Source organism: Tupaia chinensis, unplaced genomic scaffold (assembly GCF_000334495.1).
Source record: "Tupaia chinensis unplaced genomic scaffold, TupChi_1.0 Scaffold146177_1, whole genome shotgun sequence".
Taxonomy (NCBI): domain Eukaryota; kingdom Metazoa; phylum Chordata; class Mammalia; order Scandentia; family Tupaiidae; genus Tupaia; species Tupaia belangeri.
In genome coordinates, this window is record NW_006206032.1 from 321,242 (window position 1) to 336,355 (window position 15,114).

Below are 15,114 nucleotides of genomic sequence, written 5' to 3' on the forward strand. Positions count from 1 at the left end.
TATTCACTGAGGTTTATGCCCAAAGTCAGACTTGTCTTCATGGATATGTATATATCAGCTGTGCTTGCTATTGAAAATATTTAGATTTATTAAGATATTTAGTGAAACAATAAAATGGGGGAGGCATAGAAAGCAACAATAGATACCAGACACAGTGTGGGAGGAGGGTGGGAGATGGCAGAGGATGAGATAGGGAATCAAGGATGGGATAAAACGCAAAATATACAGGAAACAAGAAATGGAAAATTATTTGTTGACAATAACACATATGTTGATGTGCTTGATTGAGCCAATATACAGTGTATTCTGAATGGAAAAATCCCATTTTATATGCTTTAATGATGTACAGTGAATGAATGTAAATAAAAATATAAATAAATAAATAAAAGAAACAACCAAAAAAAAAAAAAAAGAAGCAGATACTAAGAGAGAAATGATGTCCTTGGTTTGGAAATTTTAAGCTGAGAAAAGCTTGCAGACTATCCACGTAGATAAAAGGACGATAATAGTAGCTACTATTTATTGACTGCGCTATACTAAGGGACTTCAAAAACTTTGTGGAAAAATAAAATTAAAATATAAAAATTAAAAATATAACTTTATTTCTCAACAAAAGTGCCATCAAGCTCAAGACATTTTTGTAAGTGATGACAGTCCATTCCTAAAGTACTGAGGGCCCTTGGAATTTAACCATGTTCATGTTGCCTTTTTACATTATTAACATAAGAAAAAAATTTTAAAGACTAGTAACAACAACAACAACAAACTTAGAAGGAATAAAATCAGGACTGTAAGCTGGAATAGAAACACTTGCAAAACTACCTTCATTTGATGAGAGGAATAAGCAGGAACATTGCTATGGTGGAAAAGACGGGGGTAAAGATTTCCTGGGCATTTCTCTACAAAAGCTTCGGCTATCTTTCTCAACACTCTCATAATAAGCAGATGTTGTCAATCAGTGGCCTTCCAAAATGCCTTGAGCATGCCCAAAAATTATTGCTGTGACCTCTACTCTTGACTGATTTGCTTCTGATTTGACTGGACCACTTTCCCTCTTCCCCTTCATAGTTTTGATTGTGCATCATCCTCAGGATCATACTGGAAAAGCCATGCATCATCTCCTGTTACAATTCTTTTTTTTTAAATTTTTTTTTCTTTTTTATTATCATCATAATCTTCTTTATATTACATTGGATTACATATAACGTTACAGTGTATTACATCGCTTTTTCAAAAGAGAATGCCATGCAAGTCAGTCAGAACAAAAACATTAATCTCCCTGCTTCAACATTCGATATCTTTTCTGTTTTTCCCAATCATTATTATTATTATTATTTTAAAACAGTCAATCGATATTACTCCTTTTGCTTGTAAAAATACTTTGCCCATCATGAAATAATTCTCAGACCAATCCAGTTGAGAATACTATACATGTCATCATCAACAGTTAATAAGCCATATCTGTTTCCCACTAACGTCCTACCTCTCCATTGTTCACTTGCTATCTTTCTCTATCCTCTTCTCTTCACTTCCCCCATTCCACACTGTCCTATTCTCCTTAAGTACCTTCACTGCTTTCATGTCCTCCAATTTTTTGCTCTCTATCATAGAGTGCGGATAGTCGGTATATGTTGAGTGGATACATACAATATCTTTCTTTCATAGCCTGGCTTACTTCACTCAGCAATAGATCCTCCATATCTGACCACTTTCTATCAAATTCCAGGGTCTTGTTATTTTTTATGGCTGAGTAGTATTCCATAGAGTATATATACCACACTTTTCCAATCCATTCATCGGTTTGTGGACATTTAGGTTGGTTCCATGTCTTGGCAATTGTGAATAATGCTGCAATAAACATGGATGTGCAAGCACTTTTCTGACTGAGCGTTCTCCTGTCTTTTGGGTAAATACCCAGAAGTGGGATTGCTGGATCAAATGGTAGTTCTATTTGTAGATCTTTGAGGAACCTCCATATTGTTCTCCACAGTGGTTGAACTAGTTTACATTCCCACCAACAGTGTAGGAGGGTTCCCTTTTCACCACATCCCCGCCAACACTTATCACTTTTTATATTCTTAATCTTTGCCATTCTGACAGGGGTTAGGTGGTATCTCATTGTGGTTTTTATCTGCATTTCCCTTATGATGAGGGATGTTGAGCATTTCCTCATATGCTTTTTGGCTGTTCGTATGTCTTCCTTAGAGAGACTTTTGTTCAGCTCACTTTCCCATCTTTTAATCGGGTTAATCATTTTTTTTCGCATAAGGCACTTGAGTTCCCTATGTATTCTCGTTATCAGTCCCTTGTCTGAGGCATATTTAACAAAAATATTTTCCCATTCTGAGGGTTGTCGGTTCACACTTGTTACTGTGTCCTTTGCTGTGCAGAAACTTCTTAGTCTAATATAGTCCCACTTGTCTATTTTAGGGATTATTGCCTGTGCTTTGGGAGTCTTATTTAAGAAGTCTTTGCCTACTCCAATGTCTCCCAGAGTTTCCCCAGCATTTTCCACAAGTAGTTTTATTGTCTGAGGTCTTAGGTTCAGATCTTTGATCCATTTTGAGTTGACTGTTGTTAATGGTGAAAGATGGGGGTTCAGTTTCATCTTTCTGCAGGTGGATACCCAGTTTTTCCAGCACCATTTACTAAAGAGGTTTTCCTTTTCCCAATGGATTGACTGATATCCTTTGTCAAAGATCAGTTGGCTATAAGCTTTGGGAGTTATTTCTGGGGTCTCTATTCTCTTCCATTGGTCCACATGTCTGTTTTTATGCCAATACCATGCTGTTTTGATGACCACAGCTTTATAGTATATCTTGGGATCAGGGAGTGATATGCCTCCTACTCCATTCTTCTTACGCAGGATTGCTTTTGCAATACGAGGTCTTTTATGGTTCCAGACAAATTCTATAATTGTCTTTTCTAGATCTCTGAAGAATATCTCTGGTATTTTGATTGGAATTGCATTAAACATGTAGATTAATTTGGGTAGAATTGCCATTTTGATTATGTTAATTCTACCAATCCAGGAGCATGGGATGTCCTTCCACTTTTTTATGTCACTTTCAATGTCTTTTTTAAGATTCTCGTAGTTTTCTTTATAAAGGTCTTTGACTTTCTTAGTTAGGTTTATCCCTAGATATCTTATACATCTTGTGGCTACGGTGAAAGGGATTCCTTTCTTCAGCTCTGCTTCATTCAACTTGTTGTTCATAAATAGAAATGCTATAGATTTTTGGATATTGATTTTGTATCCTGCCACCTTACTGTATTCACTTATTACTTCAAGCAGTTTTTTCATGGATACCTTTGGGTCTTCTAAGTATACCATCATGTCATCTGCAAATAAAGATATTTTCAACTCTTCTTTGCCTATTCGAATGCCTTTAATACTGTTCTCTTCTCTGATTGCAATAGCTAAGACTTCCAGTACTATATTAAAGAGCAGTGGAGAAAGTGGGCAGCCTTGCCTAGTACCTGTTTTCAGAGGAAAAGCTTTCAGCTTTTCCCCATTCAGTATAATATTAGCTGTAGGTTTTTCATAGATTGCTTTTATTGTGTTCAGAAATGACCCTTCTATACCAATCTTACTGAGAGTCTTAATCATAAAAGGATGTTGTATTTTATCAAACGCTTTCTCCGCATCAATTGAGATGATCATATGGTTTTTATCTTTCTTTCTGTTAATGTGGTGTATTACATTTATGGTCTTGCGTATATTGAACCACCCTTGCATCCCTGGTATAAAGCCTACCTGGTCGTGATGAATGATCTTTGTTATATGTTGTTGGATACGATTTGCGAGTATCTTGTTGAGAATTTTCGCATCTATATTCATCAATGATATTGGTCTGTAGTTTTCCTTTTTTGTCATATCCTTATCTGTTTTGGGGATGAGGATGATGGAGGCTTCATAAAATGAATTTGGAAGGTTTCCTTCCTTTTGAATCTTTAGAAATAATTTTAGTAAGATAGGGGTTAATTCTTCCTTGAAAGTTTTGTAGAATTCACAAGTGAAGCCATCTGGGCCTGGGCTTTTCTTTGTTGGGAGATTATTAATTACTGATTCAATCTCCTGGCTTGTTATAGGTCTATTCAGATTCTCTATGTCTTCCTGATCCAATCTTGGTAGTTTATATGCATCCAGGAATTTGTCCATCTCCTCCAGGTTATCTTGTTTGTTGGCGTAAAGTCGCTCATAGTATCCTCTAATGATATTATGTATTTCTGCTATGTCCGTGGTAATATTGCCTGTTTCATCACATATTTGATTAATCTGGTTTCTTTCTTTCTTCTTCTTGATCAGTCTAGCCAATGGAGTATCAATCTTGTTGATCTTTTCAAAGAACCAGCTTTTGCTTTCATTTATTTTCTGTATGGTTCGTTTATTTTCTATTTCATTTATTTCTGCTCGAACCTTTATTATTTCTTTTCGCCTGGCATTTTGGGGGTTCGTTTGTTGTTGTTTTTCCAGTTCTCTGAGGCATGATGATAAGTTATCTACTTGCCATCTTTCCATCCTTTTCTTATGTGCACTAATTGCTATGAATTTCCCTCTTATGACTGCTTTTGCTGTGTCCCATAGGTTCTGGACACTTGTGTCCTCATTATCATTTGTTTCCATAAATTTGTTTATTTCAGCCTTAATTTCTTCAGTAGTGAAGAAGTCATTCAGAAGTAGGTTGTTCAGTTTCCATGTGTTCGTGTGTTTTCGGGGTTGTTTCTTGAAATTAATCTTGAGTTTAATTCCATCATGGTCAGAGAAGATGCTGGGTACAGTTTCTATGCCTTTGAATCTGTAAAGGCTTGATTTGTGTCCTAATATATGATCTATCTTTGAAAAGGTTCCATGTCGGGGTGAGAAAAATGTATATGTTGTGGATGTAGGGTGGAAAGTTCTATAGATATCTGTCAAGCCCATTCCATTTATAGTATCATTTAAGTCCTGTATCTCTCTATTTATTTTCTGTCTAGAAGATCTGTCTATAGGAGATAACGGGGTGTTGAGATCTCCAACAATTATAGTATTTTTCCCTATGTCTCCTTTTAGCTCCAGCAGTCTTTCCTTCACATATTTAGGCGCACCTGAGTTGGGTGCGTAGATATTTATAAGGGTTATATCTTCTTGCTGGATTACCCCATCTACTATTATATAATGCCCTTCTTTGTCTCTTCTTACAGTCTTTGTTTTAAAATCTATTTTGTCTGAGATCAATATCGCTACTCCAGCCTTTTTCTGATTTCCATTTGCATGGAATATCTTTTTCCAGCCCTTGACTTTTAGTCTATGTATATCTTTATCCATAAAGTGAGTTTCTTGTAGGCAACAGATAGAGGGTTTCTGTTTTCTTATCCATTCAGCTAGTCTATGTCTCTTAACTGGGGAATTTAATCCATTGACATTCAATGTAATTATCGATATTTCCATACCTGATCCTATCATTAAGTGAGCCATTTTCTTAGTTGTTTTTTGTTCTCGTATAACTGTCTCTGATTTTTTAGTTTTCCTGGTATAGTACTCCCTTCAAAACCTCTTGAAGAGCTGGTCTGGTGTTGGTAAATTCCTTCAAATTTTGTTTATTTGAGAATGTTTTTATCTTTTTTTCCCATATAAAAGATAATTTTGCCGGGTATAGTATTCTTGGTTGAAATTGTTTTTCACTCAACACTTTGACTATGCTTCCCCATTCTTTCCTTTCCTGCATTGTTTCTGCTGAGAGATCCGATGTTAGCCTGATGGGGTGACCTTTGTAAGTAACCTGGCGTTTCCCTCTTGCCAACTTTAGTATCTTGTCTTTATCTGTTGTTTTTGCCAGTCTGGCTATGATGTGCCTTGGAGATGATCTTCTTGGGTTGATTCTACTTGGGGTCCTCTGTATTTCTTGGGTCTGGATATTTGAATGCCTTTCTAGATTTGGAAAGTTTTCTTCCAGGATCTCATGGAATAAATTTTCCAGGCCCTTATTATTTTCTTCCTCCTCCGGAATACCAATTATCCGAATGTTGGGGCGCTTGATGGTGTCCAGTATTCCTCGTATATTATCCTCATTTTTCATGGTTGTTTTCTCAATCTTCTTGATACTTTTATCTAGGTCAGATGTTTTGTCTTCTACGTTAGAGATTCGGTCTTCTGCCTGGTCTAACCTACATTTAATGCTTTCAAGGGAGGTTTTGATTTCCTCTATCACATTCTTCAAACCTAGAAGTTCCATCTGGTTCTTGTTTAGGGTATCCATTTCTTCTTTCAAGTCATTAAAGGACTTCCTCATCTCCTGGAGCTCCTTGTCTCTTTTCTCTTCCATCTCAGTTAGTTTGGTCACTACAAATATTCTGAATTCCTTATCAGACATGTCCGCGACGTCCATTGTATTGACTGTGGGTGATGTAGGCTTGATGATTTCCCTTGAGGGAGAGGCCTTTTGTTGGTTGCTCATATTTCTTGAGCCTCTGCGATTGTTCTTAGACATCAGGTAATCTATATGTTTCTTCCTAAATAGTTAAGGTATCTCTGATTCTAAAAAGTTGTACAGGCTTAGAAAATTAATGATTTATCTTATGGTTGGCCTACCTGATGCTCACAATTACCATTAACTGTTGCCACTAGCCCTGGATGGCCCAAAGCCCTTGCTGTTTCTAAGGAGTGGTGACCTTTCAATTGACCTAATAAGCAACACCCCAAGAGCAACAAAAAGCAAAACAGAAAATGGAAATGGAAATCGCGCAGCGCGAAACGCGTGCCGCGCGCTACTCAAATCACCAAAATTCAAACATTCCAAAGGCTAGTGGAAAAGGATCAGACAATAAGTGACAGTACCAGGTTGGTCGGGTCTGCAGCCTCAGTCCGCCTGGTGTCCGGAACTGCTGGCCGGATCGATCTGGATTGCGGGTGGGGTGGGGGTTCACCTTAAAGTCCCAGGCAACCAACCTGGGGTCCAAGGAGGAAGAACGGTGGGGATGCGAGGAGGTCTCCTGTTACAATTCTTCAAAGAAATGCTTTAGGTACTTGTCCCACTTGTGTAAAATTTTAATTGAAACCTCTGTTCTTGTTTGCAGTTAATCTAGGCTCAACAGTTTTAGCATCCATAGAGGAGAAAGTTTGCTCAACTTTAACTTTTAGTCAAAATATACTAAACTATACTAAACTGGACCAATTGAGATATCTGTAGTTTTGGGTATCGTTCGTTATTAATTGTTGTCTTCGTCAAACACAGCATGAACAATATTAATTTTTCCTCACAAATTGAAGTAAATGGTTTACTTTGCAGGCATCAACTTCAGCATATTTTTTTTTTTTTAAGATTACCATAGGGTGTGTTCATTTGCTGGGAAAAGATAAAGAGGGAGAATGAGATATAACTTCCCAAGGGGGATGGCTATCAGCAACCCCTTCTCCATTCTCCCATCAGGATTATGGACATGCACATGGCTCCAGGGTGTTTTTCAAGCTGCTGAATCTGGGACTCACTGCTCAGTCACTCTTGTGGGATCCAGCTGCCTTAACCTCCATGCCACTTACCTCCCCCACCATCTCTCATCCATTTGTAAAATGCTGATTTAATTGTCTACAGAAATTTTTTTGCATCAGTAATTTCATTATTCATCTTTCCAAGCTTCACCATAAATTTAATTTTTGTTCTTACTTCAAGTTTGGCAGAAATAATGTTGCTCTAATAAGAGTTCTTTTCAAATTGATGTCCAATCATTATTAGTGCCTCAAACCGGACCCTGTTCAGACATGTTATAATAAATTAGCATGGGCTTATTTTAGTACAAAAATATTTGAAATTCATGCATAGTTTTTTCATAATATACATTTTCTATGGACATTTTGAAGACTCTTGGTATAAATGGCATTAAGCCAGGAATTTACTTCTCTTTAATTTACAATAACTCTGCAATAAATATTACTAAGTCTCATATTAAAAATTATTAATTTGCTTTCCTAGAGAGTCAGAGAGAAACAAGGACCCCAATAGGGTTTTAGCATGCTGTGATCTTCTTGCCAGCCAGCAAGGATCATGGGCACACTCACAGGCATGTTGAGGTGAACCCAGCATCCTAGCCCAAGGCTTTCTCTTATGACTCCATGGTACAACGCCCTGTCACTTGTGCTAGGCCACCATTTACATTTTATGGATGCAAATACTAAAATAAAGAGATGTTATTAAACTTTCCCAAGACCACTTAACTAGTAGATTATTGAGATTACGTTCATATCCCTACCACTTGATGTCATAGTACAAATGCCATTATGCCAAACTAAGTCTAGTATCTATTGTTTAGGAAAAATTGTCTACAGTACTATCTTAAGTATAGCTATTAATTATTTGTAAAAATTATTCACACTTCTATGAAACATATCATTTTAAAAGGTGTACTTCATTCTCAAGTCAAATCTTAGAATAGAGAGCTGTATATCAGAATGATCAAAAGCACAGCTTTAGACTCAGCATGACCCAGTTATAGATACATGACTGGAAAACATACTGGCTTTAGTATCTCACTGTAAGATGGAAATAATGCTTGTCTGATAAGCTTACTGTGAATATATCATCAAAAAATATTTGTCCAAAATTTTGTACAATCTGACAAACAATGTATAATCAAGGTAATCGCTTAGAAGTTGCTACTTTTTAGGATAACTTAGGTCAGAAATATTTTTGTGGGGGCTGTTGCTTAAGATTACAGCAGAAAGTAAACAGCTTGATTGAAAAAAGTTAACTGATTCATTAAGAGGAACAATTTCTAGTAGAATAGAAACAGAAGAGTGAATATAGTTCACAATAACTTAGTGTATATTTCAGAGAAACCAAAAGGAGGATTTTTGACTTTTCCAACACCAAGTAATGGCAAATGGTTGAACTTATGGGTAAAAATTATTCTGATGTAATCATTATACATTGTATTATTATATTGAAAAAAATCACATTGTACCTCACAAATATGTCAATTATTATATGTCAATAAAAATGGTAACCTGATCATACTTCTTAGTGGAAAATTACTTGCATGAATTCAGATGCAAATATATTTTACAATTTAAAATGTTTATTTAACTTCAGGTAAAATAGTCTAAGAGATGTCTAGTAACAGTGTGACAAAAATTGTGTAATTCAAAATTAGTATGATTTAGACTTTAAAATACTGCTTTATAAAAAATTGGACCAAACTTTATGCCTACATTTGATTTTGTCAGGTGTCTGTGATATTGAACTCAAAACAACTTCTTGGAGACATAGCATCTCTATTGAACTAGATTTTCAGTGGGTATATTTGCTTCCCACCTTACCGGGGAGAACATGAGATAATGGCAAGAATGGGAGAATGACAGTCAAGGTTCTATTTCCTGCTTTCTCACTAACTTGTTATATGACCTCAAATAAGTCACAGTTTCTCTAGATGCGATATTAACATGTGTAAAATGATGCACTTAGAACTAAGAATTACATAAAATCAGTTTCCCTAATATTCTATAAGTATATTAAGATCAGAGAATTGAGAGCTAGGCTAGCAGGAAAAAAAATAATAATGTCTGGCATATTTTGGACATATTTTTACCTTTGAAGACACATTATTATAAAATAAAAAAAGGTTTTTGTCCAGGAGAATATAAGCTGTTCGAAAGATTTTATTTAATGAGGCTAACAATCTACTTTGGCATTTCTAAACCCAAATACTTTCTCCAGCCATTTGACCTCAACCCATTTGCAGAAAGCCTTCCTAACATTCCTAATAAGCCCCATATATGTATTGTATTTAACATATTTACAATTTTTACTGTATTTTTTTTCTTCAAAGACCTTTGGTCTCCTTAAATATACTGCATACACTCAATGATAATAAAATTTCCTAAATCACTAGGAGAAAACACTACTTTTGCTTTAGTCTCTGTGATAATTCTACAGCATATCCCTGAGCTATGCAAAGCTGAGATATATGTATATAAGTTGTATCCTTATGAGAAGATCATGGTGACCAGAGAGTTGATAAATTATGTTGTCAGTTCACTTGTACCAAGGAACTACTAGATAACAAAGAGTCTTTCTTTAAATACATTAGCTTTTAGAAGCAAACAATTATACATGACTAGGAGTATTTGTTCTTTCACTTGTTTATTTAATACATATTTATTAAGCACTAGTCATTGATCTAGGTCCCAGGAATGCACTGTGAATAAGGTAGACAAGTTATTCTATTCTTCTCCCATTCTAGTGCAAAGAAATAGTTCACCCTGTCAGGATTCCAACCACTCATAAGTTCTCATTTGTCTACCCCATAGGCTACCTTCATATTTATATTTCCACACTACCGCCACTACTCCTGCCCAAAGAGTTAAGAATTACTTTGAGAAGTGTTGATAGACATACAAAACTAGTAGGTATTCTAAAAGTATGACAAAAACTTCTGGAAGACTAATAGATACCTGTTCTATTTTTATTTTATCTGGTTCCAACCCAGAAAAGGTACAAATTGGCCTTCAAGTTCACTCAGCATTCTGCTCTTCCAATGGCTTATGAACACAGGCATAAGGTGAGCTTTCAATGGGCATGAAACTGTATTCTGGACATGTGAATGGTAAATTCAGCTCAGTAGTCTTTGGTTTAGGAATCAATAAACATAAATATTGAACACTGGCTAATGTGAGTAGGGAAACTGAACATTAAAAGGACAAGAGGAAATTTGTTTTGAGCCATATCATTACACATATGTTGAGCATTTCTTCTGTTCTCAGTCTTCTGCTGAGACAGTTGAGATCAGAAAATGGAGAAAATTATTGATCCATATCATCAAATACTTATAATCTACTTTAGAAGAGAACTAAGATAAACAAAATTAGAAAACAATGTACCAATCAAAATAAAGTTAAGAGACTGGATGGTGGCACAAAAGTAAAATGTGAGACTCTCTGGAGTTGACCCACATTCCAGGTTCATGTCCAGAGACCTCTCTGTAAACATGTGTGTCCATGATCTGGAGCTTGCTGAAGTTGGGTGCATTAAGGTATTGAGACCTTGTTGGAAGTACTGTTTTTCTCTCTGTAGCTCATGGAAGAAAGAAAGAAAACTTATAAAATAAACTAACTTTATTTAGAGAGATTTTTGCTAGAGGGTATGTATGCTTGCTGAAGAGACAGAGAGACAGATATCAAGAAATCATGCCCTAGGGGGAATGAACATGCCACAATCCTTTCTCCTCCATTCTCCTCTTGGGATTTTGGGCATGCATGCACATGTGCCCATCATGGGTTTCAAGCTTCCAGGTCTTGAATCATAGTAAGTCATGTGGGAATCCAGTGATATAACCATTACACCATCTGCAGCCTCCCCCAAAGAAAAATAAAATAAACTTTGTACCTGTTATGGCTAGGCATTTTGCAAATAATATCTCCCAACACCCTAATATAATTCTTGTGAAGTAGGTTACACTATCGCCATTTTACAGATAGTAAACACGTCTAGAAATATTAAGGACTAAGCTTAAGTTTGTACCAATATATTTAAAAATTAATTCAATAAACTTTTAGAATGGGGGAAAAATAAGTAGATTCGCTGTCAACTCATAAGAATACATATGCTGCCTACTATCTTTGTGTTCCTCACTTAATATCTGGAGAGCTGAGTCTCTTTCCAGACAAATAAGCATGCTGGGCTAGAGTTAGTCAGTGCCTATATTTTAGAATAATCTAAAGTTTTTGTACAAAGATGCCTAATTTTCTATCATGAAAAGCCTGTTGCATTAGATATAAGTAAGTAAAATGCATTGGATCGAGCATTTTACAGAAGTTCCAGGTGATAGCCACATGGCTTTCCTCCACAAACAGGCACCTAGGAATCAGTAAACTAGCACCTAGCATCTTATAAAATGGTCCACAGGCTAGCAGCGTTGTCCTCACTTGGGGACTGTCAGAATAGCAGAAGTTTAGGCCCCACACCCGTAGTTCATGTTTGAATCTATATTTTAATTAGATTCCTAGTTGATTTGTACACAAAACCGTTTGAGTAGCATAGATGATTCTTTTACAGTTACTTCCATAGTCCTGAGACTAAGAGTTATCAGGATACTAAAAATAAAGTGAGTTAACCTACTTGATAAAACCCTAAGGGAAGAAACAGGTCTAAAGTTGGGTAGGATTTAGACTGGCAGGAGGGAAGGGCATTTGTAATTCAGGAAAACAATACCACTAACACAGATGGACCTACTCATAGATTCATGAGCTGGTGAAAAGAGGAATTTGAAGAATTTTTTGTTTTGTTTTGACTCTACATTTCCTTTAGGACCCAGCCTAAATGCCTTAGGCAAGTCTCCTTTACTCCTTTTTTTTAATGTCTTATCTGAAAAACAGGAGCATAGAATGAAACTCCTAATTCCGTTTCCAACACTGTAGGCATGATCAGGTACTCCAATAGGAGGCCTCTTTTCAAGGGGGAAAAAGTTGTAATTTTCAATCCACTGCCTTGCCATGCACCAGCTATCTAGTTTTCTGTGGAACTGTGGTGGTAATGGTGTGGAGATTTAAAATTTAGTTTATCTTTTGATCTTGAAGTAGAAAGAAAAGAGATTAGCAACACTGCTCCTAACTGGCTATGAAGAAGTGACAGTGTCAGCTCAGCTTTGGTCGCAGGAGAACAGAGTTGGTGGTCCTAGAATAGTTGGCTCTAGAGTAGTCTGAAAGCAGCAAAACTGGGACAGGAAGTGCTTGAAGCATTTCCAGGACAAGTGGAGGGAGGCACTGCAGCGATGCACTCTCAAGAAAGAGTAGGGGCCTTTGTTGCCTAGGTTTCTGATATCAGGAATGGCATAACAGAGATGAATGCTACCTGTCCTATGGCCAGATAATAAAGCTACAAATAAAATCTGAAGGGACAAAAGATTTACATTGAGGTCCCACTGAAGGATAAAATCCACACAGTGGGTTGGGCATCTCTTGGGGTCACAGTCCACACATCTCTATAGCTAAATGCTATATGGAGCAGGTAGCTGAGGTTTACTTCAATGCAGGATGGGACCTTGAGTGCTGGCTTCTATAACTTCATGCCAACACCCAACACGTTGACAGCCTTCTTTTTTTCTTTGAAAGAGAGAGATTTTTGCTATAAGGTATGTGTGCTTGCTGGAGAGACAGAGAGACAGAAAGTGAGAAATCACCCTCCCCCCACCAAGGTGGATGGTCACAGCACAATCGCTTATCCTCTATTCTTCTCTCAGGATTTTGGGCACACAACAGCATATGCCTGGCATGAGTTTTAAGTCCTCAGGTCTGGGGCTCGAATTATGATCAACTACATGGGAGTCCAATGACATAACCATTATGGCATCTGCTGGTCCCAACAGCAACAGCCTTTTTATTTTGTATAATTTATGTTCCAGGTTTTTTGATAAGACATTTAAATGGCTTTCAACATTTTTTTCAAACCTTTTGACTTAAGTTGGCCCACATGATTTTAGCAAAACATCACCTAAACTTATGAAGAGTCTGTTTGACCCACCCCAAGTTTTCACTAGTTAAAACTTAGGGGATCTCCTGCAAAGATATAGGTTAAATCTAGAAGTTCCAGTGTGATGCCCTTGTAGAGATGTTTTGAACAAAGCAACGTGCCATTAATAGATTTATATATACCAGTGCAACTAAACAACTAGATACTCAACAGGTGTGGTGAAAGGCCTGAATTGAGAGAAATAAAAGGGGACACAACAAAGGAAGTTTGCATTTTTGTAAGTAGCTATGCATAAAATAATTAGCTTCTAGACTTGTATAAATTAATTCCACTATTCCCTTTCTAAACTCCCCAAGGTTGGCAGGATCCCATCGGCTTCTCAGTTTGCTCTTAAATGTCACTAGAACCTCTGCTCAGAATTACAACCTAATTACAACATACACATTTGGGGATACTTTTTATGTTAAGAATTTGTGCAAACTTAACAAATGAAACCAGATGAATTGAAGCAAGGAGAACCACATGAGAAACATAATGTAGATGCAGAGATTAAAAAAAATGTATATATTAGGCAATATTCCTGACATTTTCTCCTTTAGCATTAAGTGTTTATCAAGGCTGCACACTGCAATAATGGTGACTAATGTTGCATGGTATAATGGAAAATGATTGAGTGATATATTAGAGCAGTAGCTACACATCTGAGTGTGTACTTAACAGCTTGGCTGGTTTTAATACGTGCTATAATTACAGATACTAAGCTGGCAGCTTTAGCTAAAAATGGTTAAGTAGTCACTGAAATAAAATGCAACATGGTTAAATCTTTATAATCTTAATACCACTTTCCTCTATTAACACGCAAAATAACTTTGCTGCTCTTAGGAAAAAGCATTTGATACAAAATTTCATTTAGTCATACACAGTTCCATAGGTATACTGCTAATTAAAGAACAAAGCACAGCTTCATTAGGCTGATGAAGCAAATAGTAGTCACACTGGCTCTCAACCTTGGAGACTTGATATGTCACTAAAAGCTAATGTGTGAGACAACATAAAATGAAGATCTGTGTGATTTTTTAAGCTATATTTTAAGTCCCATAAAGGTAATTGTGGTGTTTGCTGTTCAAGGTGAAAGAAAGACTTTTTCGTTATTGTAGGCTAGTTTCACACCCATTTTAAACCAATTCCTACTTCCTTTTAATCTGTGATAAAAATGTGGGCACTGACTTCTTAATTTCAATTTATTCCAACAAGCCAATCTAGCAAGAGAAATACATCCCACAAAGTAGACCTTCAGGTAATACTTACTAAAGTAATAATATTTATTTAATGATTTTCAAAATTGAGTGTGTATTCCATGAAAAATGTTTAAAACCTAAAAGCAGTTTTAAAATGTCTCCAAAGTAATGAAATAGAAGTAAACATTAAGTTAAATATCTACTGAACAAATTATACTTCCAAATTGAATATGCAGTTTCTGGCAAATGTTTAAAACCTAAAAGTGGCTTTAAAGTGTCTCAAAAATAAAATAACCTTTTGTTTTATTTGTGATAAAAATAGTGTTGCTATTAAAATACTTAAAAATGGTACTGTTTCCCTAAATGTTAAAAATGTAAATACCATAAGTGAATATATAAAATAGTCCTAGTCTGTGGTTATATAATCATTCTCCTTT

At 36.2% G+C, this 15,114-nt stretch overlaps 1 long non-coding RNA gene across 1 annotated transcript in view; it reads right to left on the reverse strand.

The window, feature by feature from the left end:
- The window catches only part of LOC114006208 (uncharacterized), a 129,883-nt gene that overhangs the window by 5,942 nt on the left and 108,827 nt on the right, over positions 1–15,114 (reverse strand). The window lies entirely within an intron of this gene.